General features: G+C 37.4%; 1 protein-coding gene across 5 annotated transcripts in view; it reads left to right on the top strand.

Moving 5' to 3' along the window:
* Window positions 1–15,465, top strand: part of raraa (retinoic acid receptor, alpha a) — a 735,685-nt gene that overhangs the window by 89,118 nt on the left and 631,102 nt on the right. Inside the window, exons 3-5 of one of the 5 annotated variants that reach the window (XM_063037126.1) lie at window positions 591–739; window positions 1,694–1,914; window positions 10,258–10,329. The exons of 3 other annotated variants lie outside the window; for them this stretch is intronic. The gene's annotated coding sequence lies outside the window, so the exon portion shown is untranslated. The remainder of the gene's footprint in view (window positions 1–590; window positions 740–1,693; window positions 1,915–10,257; window positions 10,330–15,465) is intronic. One more of the 5 variants, XM_063037130.1, reaches the window with a different exon arrangement.

Genomic DNA, 15,465 nt, shown 5'->3' with positions numbered 1-15,465 from the left:
ACATAACTTGATGAAAGGTGTCTTCGAGAGTGCTATTGAGTAGCACTTGCTTGCCAATGCCTGGTTTGGATTTTGACAGAGTGCCCCCACTCTAGACCTGATCACAGCTTAGATGAGGTAGGAGATAAATTCCAAACGTGTGGTGTGAGCAATAGTCCTTGGGCAAGCATTTTAAATAAATACTGTGTCAAGGAGCTCTACTTCAATTGAAATAAGTGAGCTTTAAGAGGAAAACACACAAATGGTTGGGGTCATTCCTTGCACAAAGAAAGATGCTTGTGGTCATTGGCTGTCAGTTGTCCCACTTCCAGCTCTTGACTGCAGTATTTCCACAGTATGTCCCAGGTGCAGCAATCTTCATATGCTTTTATCACTGACCTTCACTCTGTCAAAATCCAAACCAGGCGTTGGCAAGCAAGTGCTACTCAATAGCACTCTCGAAGACACCTTTCATCAAGTTATGTGATTTGCTAATAAGTTCAGAAGTAGGGTTCTTTTCTGATGATGAAACAATATATAATTTCAAAGTAATTTATTATCAAAGTACATATATGTCACCATATACAACCCTGAGAGTTGTTTTCTTGCAGGCATATACAGTAAATTCCAGAAACAGTTGAATCAATGAAAGACTGCGCCCAACAGGATGGTCAAACAACCAGTGTGCAAAAGACAGCAAACTCTCAAATACAAAAAAAAGCAATAACTGTCGAGAACATGAGAAGAAGAGTCCATGAAAGTGAGTCTATAGGTTGTGGGAACAGTTCGGTGATGGGGCGAGTGAAATTGAGTGAAGTTATCCTTTATGGTTCAAGAGCCTGATGGTTGAGGGGTAATAACTGTTCCTGAACCTGGTGATGTGGGTTGTGAGGCTCCTTTACCACTTTCCTGATGGCAGCAGCGAGAAGAGAACATGGCTGGGTAGTGGCGGTCCTTGATGGGTGCTGCTTTCCTGCGACTGCACTCGGTGTAGATGTGGTCAATGGTGTGGAGGGCTTTACCTATGAAGGGCTGGGCTGTATTCACTACTTTTCGTAGGATTTTCCAAACAAGGACAATGGTGTCTCCATACCAGGCCGTGATGCAACCATTCAGTATGCTTTCCACTACACATTTATAGAAGTGTAGTTCCATTTAATAACAGAGAATGTATACAGTACACAATCTGAAATTCTTGTTCTTCGCAGACATCCATGAAAACAGAAGAGTGCCCCAAGGAATAAGTGACAGTAAAAATGTTAGAACCCCCCACTTCCCGACCGCATACAAGCAGCAGCAAACAACGACCCTCCCCCCCCCCGCCCAACTTACTTTAGCCAAAAAAGGTATCAGCACCCTCCATCCACCAAGCAGGTAATAGCAAAGCCCTCAAGAAAGACCATGATGTGCAGTACAACAAAAACTGTTCGTTACCCAACAATTTGACATACCACAGGCTTTCTCTCTCAGCTTAATAAAGAGACAGAGAGGTGCCCCCCATTCACAGTGAGAGGGGAGAGCAAAAAGGCAAACAACTCGCTGATTTCCGGTGTTAAAGTCTGCCGTGTCGCTCTTTCCAAGTTCTCTGACTCGAGAATCGGCCACAGACTTACCCCCCCCAACTAACAAGAGAAAGAGAGAGACCAAGTGATTCGCCGAGTACAGAGTGCCCAACAGCTGATCTGCTGTTTTGTCTTCTCCCGTGATGTTTCAGTCAGCAGCATTGGCATAGAATCAGCTCGTCCCCAAAGCCTTGGAACCCCGAAGGAGCGCTCGTCTTCTACGCCACGTCCTTGGGATATCGAAACATGGCTGGTTGATGAGCCCTGGGAGCAAGTCCCACCACTGCAAGGAACCAAAGTTTGAGTGTGGCTCAGGTCAGGGTCTTCTACAGAACCACATCCACCTTGAAAAAGAAAACAAGAGACATTAAAGGTAGAAATTAAGATATTTCTGCAGATGAACTTGAAGGTGTCATTGTCAAATGCCAATGTAGCTCTGCTGTTGTCAGAGTTTTAGATGTCATGTCAAATATTCGCAAATCTTTGCAAATAATGCAGTCTTAAGACCTGCATGCAGAACAATCAAGTCATTTTTCAGTCCTGCTGAAGGGTCTCTGCCTGAAACATCGACTGTACCCTTTTCATAGATGCTGCCTGACCTGCTGAGTTCCTCCAGCATTTTGTGTGTGAACCTTACTTCAATACTCTTCCAACATGATTATACTTTTCAATCTCACTTTCTTCTTGCCCTCATCTACTTTTATCTACTTTGTAGTATAGGGTGGACACATATCTCTTCTCAAGCCACCCAGTTACTTTTTCTCAATGTTCCGTATAAATATATCAGTCTGATTTATTTCACATCTGGAATTGATTTCCAGTTGGAATTGAGATTGTTAGTCCAGCGTTATCATTTGCACATTGCACAGACCAGGTACCTGTAACCTTCAAACCCATGTTTAGCCCCCAATAATGGGACTTGTTTTTACAATTGGATCCTGCTTATTCTGTATTCCTTTTACTACTGGCTCTCAGACTAGATTATTTGGTTCTGCAAGAAAGTGATGATAAGTTCAATTTTCTAATAGGAGAGAGATGCAACTTCTTTAAAGCAAATGAATAATTCTGCTTTGATATTATCATTTTGGACATAATCCAGGAAGTATTTTATTCGGGTTAGAATGAAATTTCCAAGGAAACTGGAAATCAAACTGCTTTGTAGGGAAGAGTTATAAATTGCAAAGAGGGGCACTAGATGGAGTAAGTCGCATTTTGGCTTTGCTCCGTTCATTTTTCAATCTTTTTACCACCCTTTTACTATCTATATTAAAGTGTTTATAACACTTTTATATGCTTGAACTCTGATTTTTAATCACTGGAAATGAGTACCAGAGGGAAAAAGGCATTAGCCGAAGGCAAGGAAGCTGGTAATGGAAATGGAAGGAGAGAAGGTGACTCTCAACAGCCTAAGTCTCAACTCACTTTGGAGGCTATGTCGAAGCTCCTGGATGATATATTCGACACAAGATTTTCTAATTTGGAAGTATTGTTAAAGGAGATCGAAAGTAGACTGGGAGCACTTAAGCGGGAGTGTGAAAAACAACGGCAAATTTCTGAACTCAATGAAGCTGGTAGACAAAGAGACTGCAAACTAGATTTGTTGGAAAAGAAACTAACTTTGATCACTCAAACACTGGAACAATATAAAGCTAAGATTATCGACCTGGAAAATCGCAGTCATAGGCAGAAGTTGCGAATAAAAGGACTCTGTGAAGACGTTAAGAGTGTTGACCTTACTAAATTTTTTTCTCAATTTTTAATGGACGTGTTTGGCTCTGAAGTTTTTTCTACTTCTCTTATACTTGATCGCGCCCACCGGGCTTTAAGAGCAAAACCCGCGAAAGAACTGAAACCTCAATCTGTCATACTCCAATTCCACTATGTGCATAGCAAGGAGCATTTAATTCAAATTGCCCGTTGGAAAGGGGTTATTGAATATGGAGACCTCAAGTTTCGTTTGATCGAAGATTACAGTCCTAAGGTAATGCAAGAAAGATTGCTTTTTAAACCAGTGATGTCTGAGCTCTATCCAAGAAAGTTCCAACCAGCTCTGCTACTTTCAGCTTGCCTAAGGGTTGTTCTGCCTGATAAATCACGTAAATGGTTTAAATCCACAGACGAAGCTCATCAATTCCTTGAGGATCAATGTTCGATCTTAGCTGTCTAATAAATTTACTGTTTTTCATGTCTGTATTCATTTGGTTTATAAGTTAATAACTAGTTCATAGATTTGGACTTTTAAAGTTTGAAGAATTTTGCCCTTGGTTTGATAATGCTTGTACTTTGTTCTGGAGTATGGATATTTATCATGTTTTTATATCAAAGTTCCTTTTTTCCCCCTGTATTATTTTATTATTTTCAATTGTTTATTTTTGAAAATAATTAAGAATCTGATTTGGTGATTGATTTTGTTTTCTTGAAATATTAATAAGGTTGTATTCTGTTTCATTTTCCAAGATCCTGCCTTCCAAATGTTTTGCAAATGGCTGTTTTTTTAAAACATTTGTTTGGTGTTTTTTTTATGGCATTCTCTTCTCAATATTTTGACTGTGGGTGGTGTTTTGAATTCTTTTCAACTTTGGAGACTTGCCTTCAAGAGAGATGGGGGTAGGGAAGTGTCTAGATAGCTTTCTGGCTGTCTATTGGCCGGTTTTCGGGCTTTTGTGGGTGGAGGGTGAGGCTATTTTTAGTTTAGTTTTTTCCATCTGGGCTGATCTGAAAAGACAAATATGTCTGAATTGTTGTGACTTCCGGTTCCTCTTTAAACTTCTTTCCCTCTTCCTGATTCATGAGTTTTCTATGCAGTAAGGTTAACCCTTTACACACCATATGGTTTATTCAAGTACAATGGATAATGTTATTAACTTTGTTTCATGGAATATGAATGGTTTGAATCACCCAATTAAACGGAAGAAGATTTTAAAAGTTTTTCATAGATTGAATGCTCAGATTATCTTTGCCCAGGAAACTCATGTAAGGAAAGAGGATAATCAGCGTTTTTTTTTAGGTTTTGGAAGGATTAAAAATTCCACTCCAATTCACAGGCTAAGGTGAAAGGAGTCTCTATTGTTATAGATTTCTCGATTTCATGTGTTCACTCTGAAACAATTTCAGACCCGAATGGTAGATTTCTGTTAATTACTGATTTACTTGATAACCAAAAAGTTGTTATGGTTAATATCTATGCACCCAATACTGATTATCCTGAATTCTTTAAGCATTTGTTCGCATCTCTTCCTAATTTAAATGAATATACATTGATAATGGGCGGATATTTTAACTGTTGCCTGAATCCCTCGATGGACAGGTCTGCGCCCAGTCAGGTACTTCCAAACAAGTCTGCTATTTTTATTAATTCCTTTTTAGTTGATTTTAGAAGTTTGGAGGTTTTTATATCTTAATGATAGAGTTTTCATTCTTTTTTCATGTATATCATAATTACTCTAGAATTGATTACTTTTTCATTGACTCTCGATTGGTCTCATCTGTTACTCCTGTGAGTATGATGCAATTGCCGTCTCTGATCATGCGCCCCTGCAACTATCTGTCAAATTAACTGATGTAACGTTCAGTGCTAGACAATGGCGGTTCAATTCTACTCTGCTTCAGGACTTAAATTTTGTTAACTTTATTAAAGAACAGATTGCCTTTTTCTTCTCAACTAAATTTTACGGAAGAAATTTCCAGTGGGATATTATGGGACACTTTTAAAGTATATATCTGTGGACAAATTATTTCATATTCTGCTGGATTGAAAAAACTAATTAATAATGAAATATGTACATTGGTTGATAAGATTAAAGAAATTGATAAAAAAAAAATTCTGCTGCTCCTAATTTGGAGCTTTACAAAAAGAGAGTTGAACTTCAGATGCAACACAGTTTGTTATTAACATCCCCAATTGAAAATCAATTACTTAAGATTAAGAGTCAATTTTATATACATGGTGATAAATGCGGTAAATTACTGGCCAACCAATTGAAAGCTGCTTCGACTAAACGTCAGATTATTAAAGTTCGTAAATGGGATGGTACTTTGATGGTTGACCATGACAAAATTGATAAATTGTTTCAAGAATTCTCTACCTCTTTATACCAATCAGAATTTCCTGACGATTCTACCATAACGCATAAATTTTTAAGAAAATTGAATATCCTGAAATTACCACTTAATGAATGTTTAACATTAGATGCACCCATTATGGAACAAGAAATAAAGAAAGCAATTTCCTCGATGAATAAACGGCTTAAAAGGAACTGACCTTTTCCTGGCGAGCGAACCCCGCACAAACTTCATTGCTCTTTTGGCAGGAGTTATCTTAGATGCAGGTCACAATTTCTTGATCGAAGACTCAATAAGGTTGATCCTTTATGAAACTGTCAAATGACACCAACTTTTCTCAATCCTTTGGGTTCTGTACTTCGACAAAAGTCTTCACTCTCCGATACTGAACTGCAAAGGTAAAACTAAAACAAAAACCAGGCAGATATTGTTGAAGCTGCCAGCACAAAGGTTCTACCTTAAAATAGAAAGTAAAACTCCGGTTTAAAAACGAACTGCGTCATAAGACGAATACGCAGCATAACAGAGTAACAAATGAAGCAAACAACAACTCAACTGAAACTAACTGCATCACATCAGGGGTCTCCCTTTTATACCTGTCGTGAACATGTCCACACGTGACCTCACATCGGTGGGAAAATTACATCATGTGACTTCCACAAAACCATTAGATCATCCTCATTAGACAGTCACAAGATACCCACAAGGTATGTAACACTTGGATTAAATGATATATACCTTTGGCTTCTGTACTTACTAATAAACAGAGATCCCCCTTTTTTAGGCTTTTTTGAGGTACTAGACAGGGCTGTCCTTTAAGCCCTTTACTATTTGATATTGCCTTGGAGCCCTTGGCAATCGCTCTTAGTGATTCACCCAATATATTTGGCATTATTCGTGGGAATGAGACGCATAAGGTATCATTATATGCAGATGACCTGTTACTATATATCTCTAATCCAGAGAAGTCCATCCCTGCAGTAATATTACTACTTGCTCAGTTCAGTAGTTTTTCTGGTTATAAATTGAATCTTAATAAGAGTGAGCTTTTTCCATTAAATATGCAAGTTCCAATCTATAGACAATCACCATTTAGACTGGTTACTGATTATTTTACTTATTTGGGTGTTAAAATTGCTAAGAAGCATAAGGATCTATTTTTAAAGTTAACTTTTTACCCTTAATTGATCATGTTAAACAACTGCTTGCTCAATGGTCCCCATTGTCCCTATCATTGATTGGTCGAATCAATGCTATTAAGGTGATTATTTTACCTAAATTTCTATATCTATTTCAGGCGGTACCAATCTTCATCTCTAAATCCTTTTTTGATATTATTGATTCTAAAATTTCTTCATATATATGGCAGAATAAAAATCCTAGATTAAGTTAAAAATATTCACAGAAATCAAAAAAGGATGGCAGCATTGCCGAAAAAGGCATTGCCGAACTTTAGACTCTATTATTGGGCAATTAATATTCGATATCTAACGTTTTGGACACAAGATTTGGATGAAATTCAATGTCCACGATGGGTGAACCTCGACTGTGAGTCTCTGCAGGGGTTCTCATTAGCTTCTATTTTAGGGGCTTTGCTTCCCTTTGCACTTACTAAACTGAATAAACAAACGATTAATCCAATAATTAAACATACAATACGAATATGGTTTCAATTTCGTAAATTTTTTGGATTGAATAAATTTATCCTATTAAGTCCTATTATATCCAATTTTTTCCTCCAACCATCCAGAACTGATCAAGCTTTTCTTTTATGGAAAACAAAGGGAATAATATGTTTTTGTGATTTATTTATTGATAATTGTCTTATATCCTTTGAACAGTTGTCTAATAAATATAATTTGCCTAGATCACATTTTTTCAGATATTTACAGATTAGAAACTTTTTGAAGGTTATTTTACCTACTTTTCCGATTTCACATCAAACTGAAATTACAGAAAATATTTTAGGTTTAAACCCCTATTAGAAGAGTTTAATAGCAATTATTTATGATTTAATTACGAAAATACGTTTAGGTATGTCTGATAAAATTAAGAATGAATGGGAAAGAGAACTTCAGGTATCTTTACCCATGGAGAAATGGGAGAAAATCCTCCAACTAGTTAACACTTCCTCAATGTGTGCTAGACACGCCTTGATACAATTTAAGGTGGTTCATCGGGCCCATATGTCCAAGGATAAATTAGTTTGTTTTTATGGTCATATAAATCCTGTCTGTGACAGATGTAATTCTGAGGTAGCTTCCTTGACACACATGTTCTGGTCTTGCTCTCTTTTGGAAAAATATTGGAAAGACATTTTTGATATTATTTCAGTAGTTTTGCGTATTGATTTACAACCTCATCCTATTACTGCAATTTCTGGACTACCAATGATAGGCTTTAGTCATTTATCCCCTTCAGCTTGTCGTTTGATTGCACTTGTTACATTAACAGCCAGAAGATCCATTTTATTTAAATGGAAAGATTCTAATTCCCCTACTACATTTCAATGGTTTTCCCAAACGATAGCATGTTTAAACTTGGAAAAAATTAGGAGTGGTACCACTGATCCTTCGGCTAAATTTGAAGAAACACGGAGGCCATTTATTCAACATTTTCATATGATGTAAGCTGACCTTTCCTGAATTCTTTTCAATATCTTTTTGTTTGTGTATAGAGGAGCGGAGTTAATGACAAATAATGATCTTAACCGTTGAAATATGGCAGCCCAGTCTTTGTTTTGTTTTGTTTTAGCATAGGGGGTAAAAACTTTTTTTGAATCCATTTCATGTTCAGTTATTAATAGATTGGGAGGTTTAAATTAAATATGTTACTTGGAGTCTGTGTCTGTATACGTTAACTGTTATTAATGTAATCCTGAACTCTTTGTATTATTGTTGTATTTATCAATTTGGAACTCAATAAAAAAGATGGAAAAAGAAATTGCAAACAGATTTTTGGTAGAGTTATTATGGGGTTATTTATGGTTTTCTTTACAAATCAAAGTTTGAACACCATGAAGTAACTGGGGTGTATCGTAGGTCTTGTCTGTATTAGACAGGTGTGTGAAGTAATTAAATCAGCCATTCAGTGGTGCTAGCGATAGCTTCACTAATGTTGATGGATAAACTTCATCTGATGGTTTTGGCAAGTTGCCTGTGTATTGCTGATACTAATGGTCAGTTTGTCGATTTGTGAGAGTGGAAATTGTAATGGTGCAGCCACAGATGGTGTTATGGGAGAGTGAAAAGAACTTATGTTGAAATTTGGTAAAGCTTGAGCCATAAAACTGCCAAAGAACTGAAATTATTCCGATTGCAAGACCCATTTGCAGTGATGCTGGTTTTGTCTGTTCCAGCTGAGTATAGAGGGCTGTGGAAACAAGATCATTCTTATCAGCTGCTGCTTCCATTATTTGTTAATTGGATACAACTGCATTTTAAGATTTTCCTTCTCTATTTCTGCACTATTGCAACAGAAAGCCTTGTTAATGAATGCAGAATATATCTGTACAGAAACTAATCATTGGAGACATTATTATCTCTTGAATATAACATGACTGAGGGGCTATTGTCAGATAATTGACTATCCAGAAAAAGAGTTTAATTCCATTTGATTATGTTTTTTATTGCTTTAGATCCTACCTGGGCCAAATGTGATCCAACATTACACAGTTTCCTTATCCTGTACTTCTTCAGTGAAGTATAATATTTCATGGCATTGGCAAACAACGTGTGCATTTATCCAACCGTAACAATAGACTTGTTAGCAAAAGTAGTTGGAACTTATTGAATGATTCTTTCTTTAAAAAAAAGGTTGCTTTTGGAACAATGCACACAAAATGCTGGAGGAACTCAGCAGGTCAGGCAGCATCTATTGAGAGGAATAAGCAATTAATGTTTTGAGCTGAGGCCCTTCAATATTGGCTAACTACTTTTGTAAGAAAAGATTGCTTTTTAGAATTAAAATGTAAAAAGTAAAGTAAAGGGGCCTTTTGATTAACAGGATATTGATTTTGATGATAAGATGATCTATTATTACATGTAACTTATTTCCATGAATGTATTCCTCTTTTGCATATGGTTAAAAGGCTGGGTGGTCTTGTTATCTAAGATGCTGCTCCAAAATTAATGAAAACTGTAGGCTTCTTTGCTGGTTACGAAAGTGTCCTAATTTAGGGCTAATGAAAGATAGATGTAAGTTTACTTAAAAAGAAATCTGTGTTTATTTCCAGTTGCATAACTTAACTTCCAAACTGAAGATCAGGTAAATTAACCAGTGTATCCACTATTGGTGAATCATTGAAAGCAATAACGGATAAGACATTTGGGGAAAAATTAATCCATTGACAAAAATATTATTGTACAAGTCTGCACCTCAACAATACAGACTGAGTGGGAAATGGAATTGGCATGAACTTGAAAATGAATGAGTTTTCAAAGAGCAAGAATTACTGAATATATGAATTTCCCTTGTTATAATATTGCAAACATTATATTTGCCGAAGAATATAATTAGTTGTAGTTTCAAGCAAAACTACTCTCATGTGGAATAGAATACCGATATAAACAAAGGTTCCAGGTTTGATTTTTCACTTTGGCTGGGTAACTGATCTTACTTCATTGTCAAAGTCAAGCCTATGATTCCTCTCCAGATATCTGAACAGACAAGTCCAGGGCTGGCATTTCAGAGGGAGTGCTTCATTGTTGGATGTGTCTCTTTTCAGGTGAGGCCCATATTTTCTATCAAATTAATGTAAAATAACCCATTGCAATATTCCAAATAGGTAAGTTATCACAGGATTCTTGCCCAGTCTATTCTCCCCTCCTCAGTCACTTTCTCACATCCCAGGAGTTAATCTGTAGAATATTCTCCCAATTGCAAGTATTTCCTTTATTCGGTATGGAGATCACAGGGTCCTAAATAATTGCAATAGGCGGACTTCACTCAAATTCTCCTGGGCAAATGTACTGTTTTCTTTCCTAATTGCTGTACATATGAACCATGTACAAGGACATCCAAGTTCCTTTGAGGACAAACCTTTCCAGTCTCTTGCTGTTTATATTTTTTTAAAATTTAATTTATTGTTTTCTATTTCTGCTACCATATTTTTCCACATTATGTTCCATCTACCAGGTCCTTGCACATTCACTGGTTTATGCACCTTAAAATCTGTCTACACTATCCTCACAACTAACTCTGCTGCCTTAGTTTGTATCAGTAACCTTAGATAAATTATGCTTGGTCTCATTCAAATCATTGATTATAAATAAGAACAGCACCAGTCTCCAAGTCACAGCCTTCAAACGCAAGATGAGCCATCCAGTGTTCTCTGTTCATTAATAACTAACTCTGGTGCGTTGACCCCCATTTCCATGTGCGTTAGTTTCTAGTGCGCACCATTATTATATATCTTTTGAAAGTCCAAATACACCCCATTCCCCTGTCACAAACAAGAGAAAATCTGCAGATGCTGAAAATCTGAGCAACATACACAAAATGTTGGAGGAACTCAGCAGGCCAGGCAGCATCTATGGGCTGAAACTCTTCGACAGGAGGGTCAGTTATTTCAATATTTTGGTCTGAAACATGGACAGTACTCTTCTCCATAAATGCTGCCTGGCCTGCTGAGTTCCTTAAGCATTTTGTGTGTGTTGCTCCATTCCCCTGTCATCCTCCTCTATTCTGTTTCTTAAACCCCAAAACTAAAATGGTTTTCCAGTGGAGACAGAAGAGACTGTAGATGCTGGAATATGGAGCAACAAACAACTACTGAAGTATCTGCAGTGCCTTTCTCCCAGAGTTGCTGTTCGACCTGCTGAGCACTTCAACAGATCGCTTGTTGTAGAAGATTTTTCAAACTTGATTCCCCTTTCATAAATCCCTGTTAACTCTTCCCAGTACTTATTATTATTTTCTGATTGGTTACAACTTGATATATTTTATTTTATTATTTATTTTTATTTAGAGGTACAGTACAATTGCAGGCCCTTCCAGCCAAATGAGTCAACGCCATCTAATTACACCCATGTGACCAATTAACCTACTAGTCTGTACATCTTTGCAATGTGGGAGGAAACTCACACGGTCATGGGGAGAGCGTATAAACTTCTTACAGACAGCAGTGGAATTTGAACCTGGGTCGCTGGTGCTGTAATATCGTTATCCTAATTGCTACACTACTGTAACTTTCTATTTTCACTCTTTTATTTAAATATTGGGGTTGCTTTCTAATCTCTTGGAACCTGTCTGTAATGTATGACAGTAGTGCGTCAGCTATCTTCACAACCATCTCTTAAAAAATCTTGGGATCTAGTTCATCAGACCTGGGGAATTTAGGAACTTTCTGTTCCATGAAAAGCTAGATTTTTACTGCTATGATTTTTTTTTCAGATCCTTGTACACTCTAAGCTTGTTCTCCATTATTTCCTGGAAGTTTTGTGTGTCATTTTCTATGAAGATGGCTTCAAAGTATTTGACTAATTTCTTTGCTGCTTCCATATTTTTCAACACAAATTCAGTCTGTAAAGGATTCCTGTCTTTTTTTGCTATTATTTTCCTTTTAACTTATTTACAAAAGTTTTGACCATCTGTTTTTATGTTTTACATTACCTTACTCTTGCATTCTCCTTTCTGTATCATTATCAAAGTCTTGGTCCTCCTTTGAATTCTTAGTTTTGAAATCTAAAGGAACTTTGGTCCTTTTGGTGGCATTTGGCCTTTTTTCTTTGTTCTCAATTTTTTTTTAACTTGTTAGCCACAGCTGAACTAAATCTGCTACTTTTTGCTTTAAAGTGAAATACATTTTGTAAGCTCTTTCTTTAAGTGTTTAATGCATGTTTGCTGTCATATCTTTTTAATATAGCTTCTCAATCTATCAGAGCTAACTCATACCTCATATATGAGATGCTTTGTTTAAATTGAAGATACTGAAATTCAAATCACTTTTATTCTTTCAGATGTTATCCTTTGATGAACACAGTTCCATCAGGGCCCCTTAGCAACCAGATATATAATTTGTATTGTATATTAAGCCAGAGTTAGATCTAAAAGATCTATTCTTTGTTTCCACCCTTGTTTCCACAAAATACTAATCTAGAAAACTATTGTTTAGACTTCATGAATTCGTCCCCCACAGTATTACTGTTAATTTGGTTTCCCCTGTGTCTTTTTGGATTAAAGTCCCCCATGATACTTTCATTATGTTTGTAGGAACTTCTAGTTCACTAATTAGTATTTTACCATACATTATCCTACTGTTTGGGAGCCTGTAGATAACTTCCAATAAAGGTGTCTGCACCTTTCTATTCTTTTTTACCTCTCCAATATTAATCTTTTTCTTGATACTTTGATCAAATATTAATTTTCTCTAGTGTCTTTATTGCCCCTTTTATAATAAAGACAGCCCTCCACATTTTCCATTTTGCCTGACTCCTTTAAGAACTAAGTTTTCTGGATATCAGACCACTGGAAAATGATGTTGAAGAGTTAGTAATGGGGAACTTAAGCACTGTATGTTGTGGAGGACACCAGCAGTATGCCAGAAATTTGAGTGTCGGGGGCAGAAGTGAGTATAGTTTCTATTATTAAGAAGAAAGTGCTGAGGAAGCTAAAAGACCAGATGGACTGCACCCCAGGGTTCTGAAAGGCAGCTGAAGAGATTTTGGAGACATTAGTAATGATCTTTCAAGAATCACTAGATTCTGGAATGGTTCCAGAGGACTGAAAAATTTGCAAATGTCACTTGACTCTTTAGGAATGGAGATAGGCAGAAGAAAGGAAATTCTAAACCAGTTAGCCTTACCTCAGTGATTGGGAAGATGTTGGAGTCCATCACTAAGGATGAGGTTTCGGGATCCTTGGAGGCACATGAATAAAATAGGCCACAGTCAAAATGGTTTCTTTAAGGGGAAACTTGCCTGACAAATCTGTTGAACCTCTCACACCCCTTTTACATCGGTGACACAACAGTGGAAACTGCGAGCAGTTTCAAACTCCTGAGAGTGCACATCACACACAGCCTCTCATGAACACCTCCCAGAACACATCCTACACAGTCAAGAAAGCTCACCAATGCCTCTACTTTCTGAGGACCTGAAGAGAGCTAGACTTTACACATCCATACTCACATCATTCTACAGGTGTGCAGTAGAGAGCATCCTAGCAATCTGCATCACTACATGGTACGAAAAACTGCACTGTGGCAGACAGGAAGGCTCTACAGCGGGTAGTCAAAGCTGCGCAACGCATCACTGGCACCAGCCTACCCGCTGTCAAGGACATGTATACAGAAAGGTGCTGGAAGAGGGCCAATAATGCCATCCAGGGTCCCACACACCCTGCTCGTTGACTGTTTGTTCCACTCCCATCAGGGAGGAGGCTTTGAAGCATTCACACCAGGACCACCAGACTCAAAAACAGTTACTTTCCCAAAGCAGTAAAAAAATTGTTCAGTCAGGCACTTTGGTAGAAGGAAGTACGTTTATCTAATTGGGGAGAAAATTCAAAAATCAGAGGTGCAAAGGGACTTGGGAATCCTTATGTAGGATTCCCTAAAGGTTAATTTGCAGTTCAAATTTAAAAGCAAATTTATTATCAAAGTAAGTGTGTGTGTGTGTGTGTGTGTGTGTGTCTGTCTGTTTTCCTTCACCCCTTGCTGTCCTTGATGATGCTGATGACCCACAACCATCCACCTCATCCATGTAAAGCTGCACAACCACTCATCTCCCGGAACAAACACACCTGCCACCATTGGTGAGTACTGTACACCCTAGTATGTTAACTTTCTTTGATTTATTATGTTGAATATTACCTTAAATTGATTAAATATAATATGAATGTTGCCTTGTGGTACTGCTTTTGTGTCATATTGGTATGAAAATGTGAATAAATTACAGATAAAACATATTTAGGAAGCCGTCCAGAACGCATCCCCATTTTCAGCCATTTAAATAATTATTCATATTATGCATCAACTTCGAGGAACGTATCCCCTGCATATAACGAGGACACACACACCCTCCCCCCTCCCCCACCCCTCTCCCCCCTCCCCCCTCCCCCTCTCATCACCTAAGGTAGAAGGAGTCAATTTTAGAAAACCTAGCACATTTATTTTTCAACATAGTCCCCTCCTACATTTACACACTTAGAAGGAGATGAGTTATACAGCTCTCGTTAGATGCATGTGCAGTTCAACTCTTTGAGTGATAGTTTAGAAAGTCTGAAGTTAATAACTCATCTCCTTCTACCTTAGGCTATGAGCTTATCAATCACTCCTGCTGTGGACCACTTTCTGGAGGTCCAAGACGCCGACTTCTACAAAGAAGGGATCTGTATGCCCCACGACCGCTGGACTAAGTGTGTAAATGTAGGAGGGGACTATGTTGAAAAATAACTGTACTAGGTTTTCTAAAATTGACTCCTTCTACCTTAGGCCACGAACTTATCACTCACCCTGTGTGTGTGTGTGTGTGTGTACATGTCACCATATACAACCCTGAGATTCATTTTCTTGTGGGCATACTCAATAAATCCATAACAGAATAATAACCACAATCAAATCAATGAAAGACCACACCCACTTGGAAGCTCAACCAGTCTGCAAGAGACAAAAAACTATGCAAATACAAAAAGAAAGAAATAATAAATAATAAATTTTGAGAACGAGATGAAATCAGAATCGGGTTTATTATCAACAGCATGTGTCGGGAAGTTTGTTAACTTAGCTGCAGCAGTTGAATGCAATACATAATATAGAAGAAAAGAAATAAGTAAATCAATTATATATATTGAATAGATTAAAAATCGTGCAAAAAAACAGAAATAATGTATATTAAAAAAGTGAGGTAGTGTCTAAGGGTTC

The sequence above is a fragment of the Mobula hypostoma genome, chromosome X1 (assembly GCF_963921235.1).
Source record: "Mobula hypostoma chromosome X1, sMobHyp1.1, whole genome shotgun sequence".
In the NCBI taxonomy this organism is placed as follows: Eukaryota; Metazoa; Chordata; class Chondrichthyes; order Myliobatiformes; family Myliobatidae; genus Mobula; species Mobula hypostoma.
This window is presented reverse-complemented; position numbering and strand designations above follow the sequence as displayed.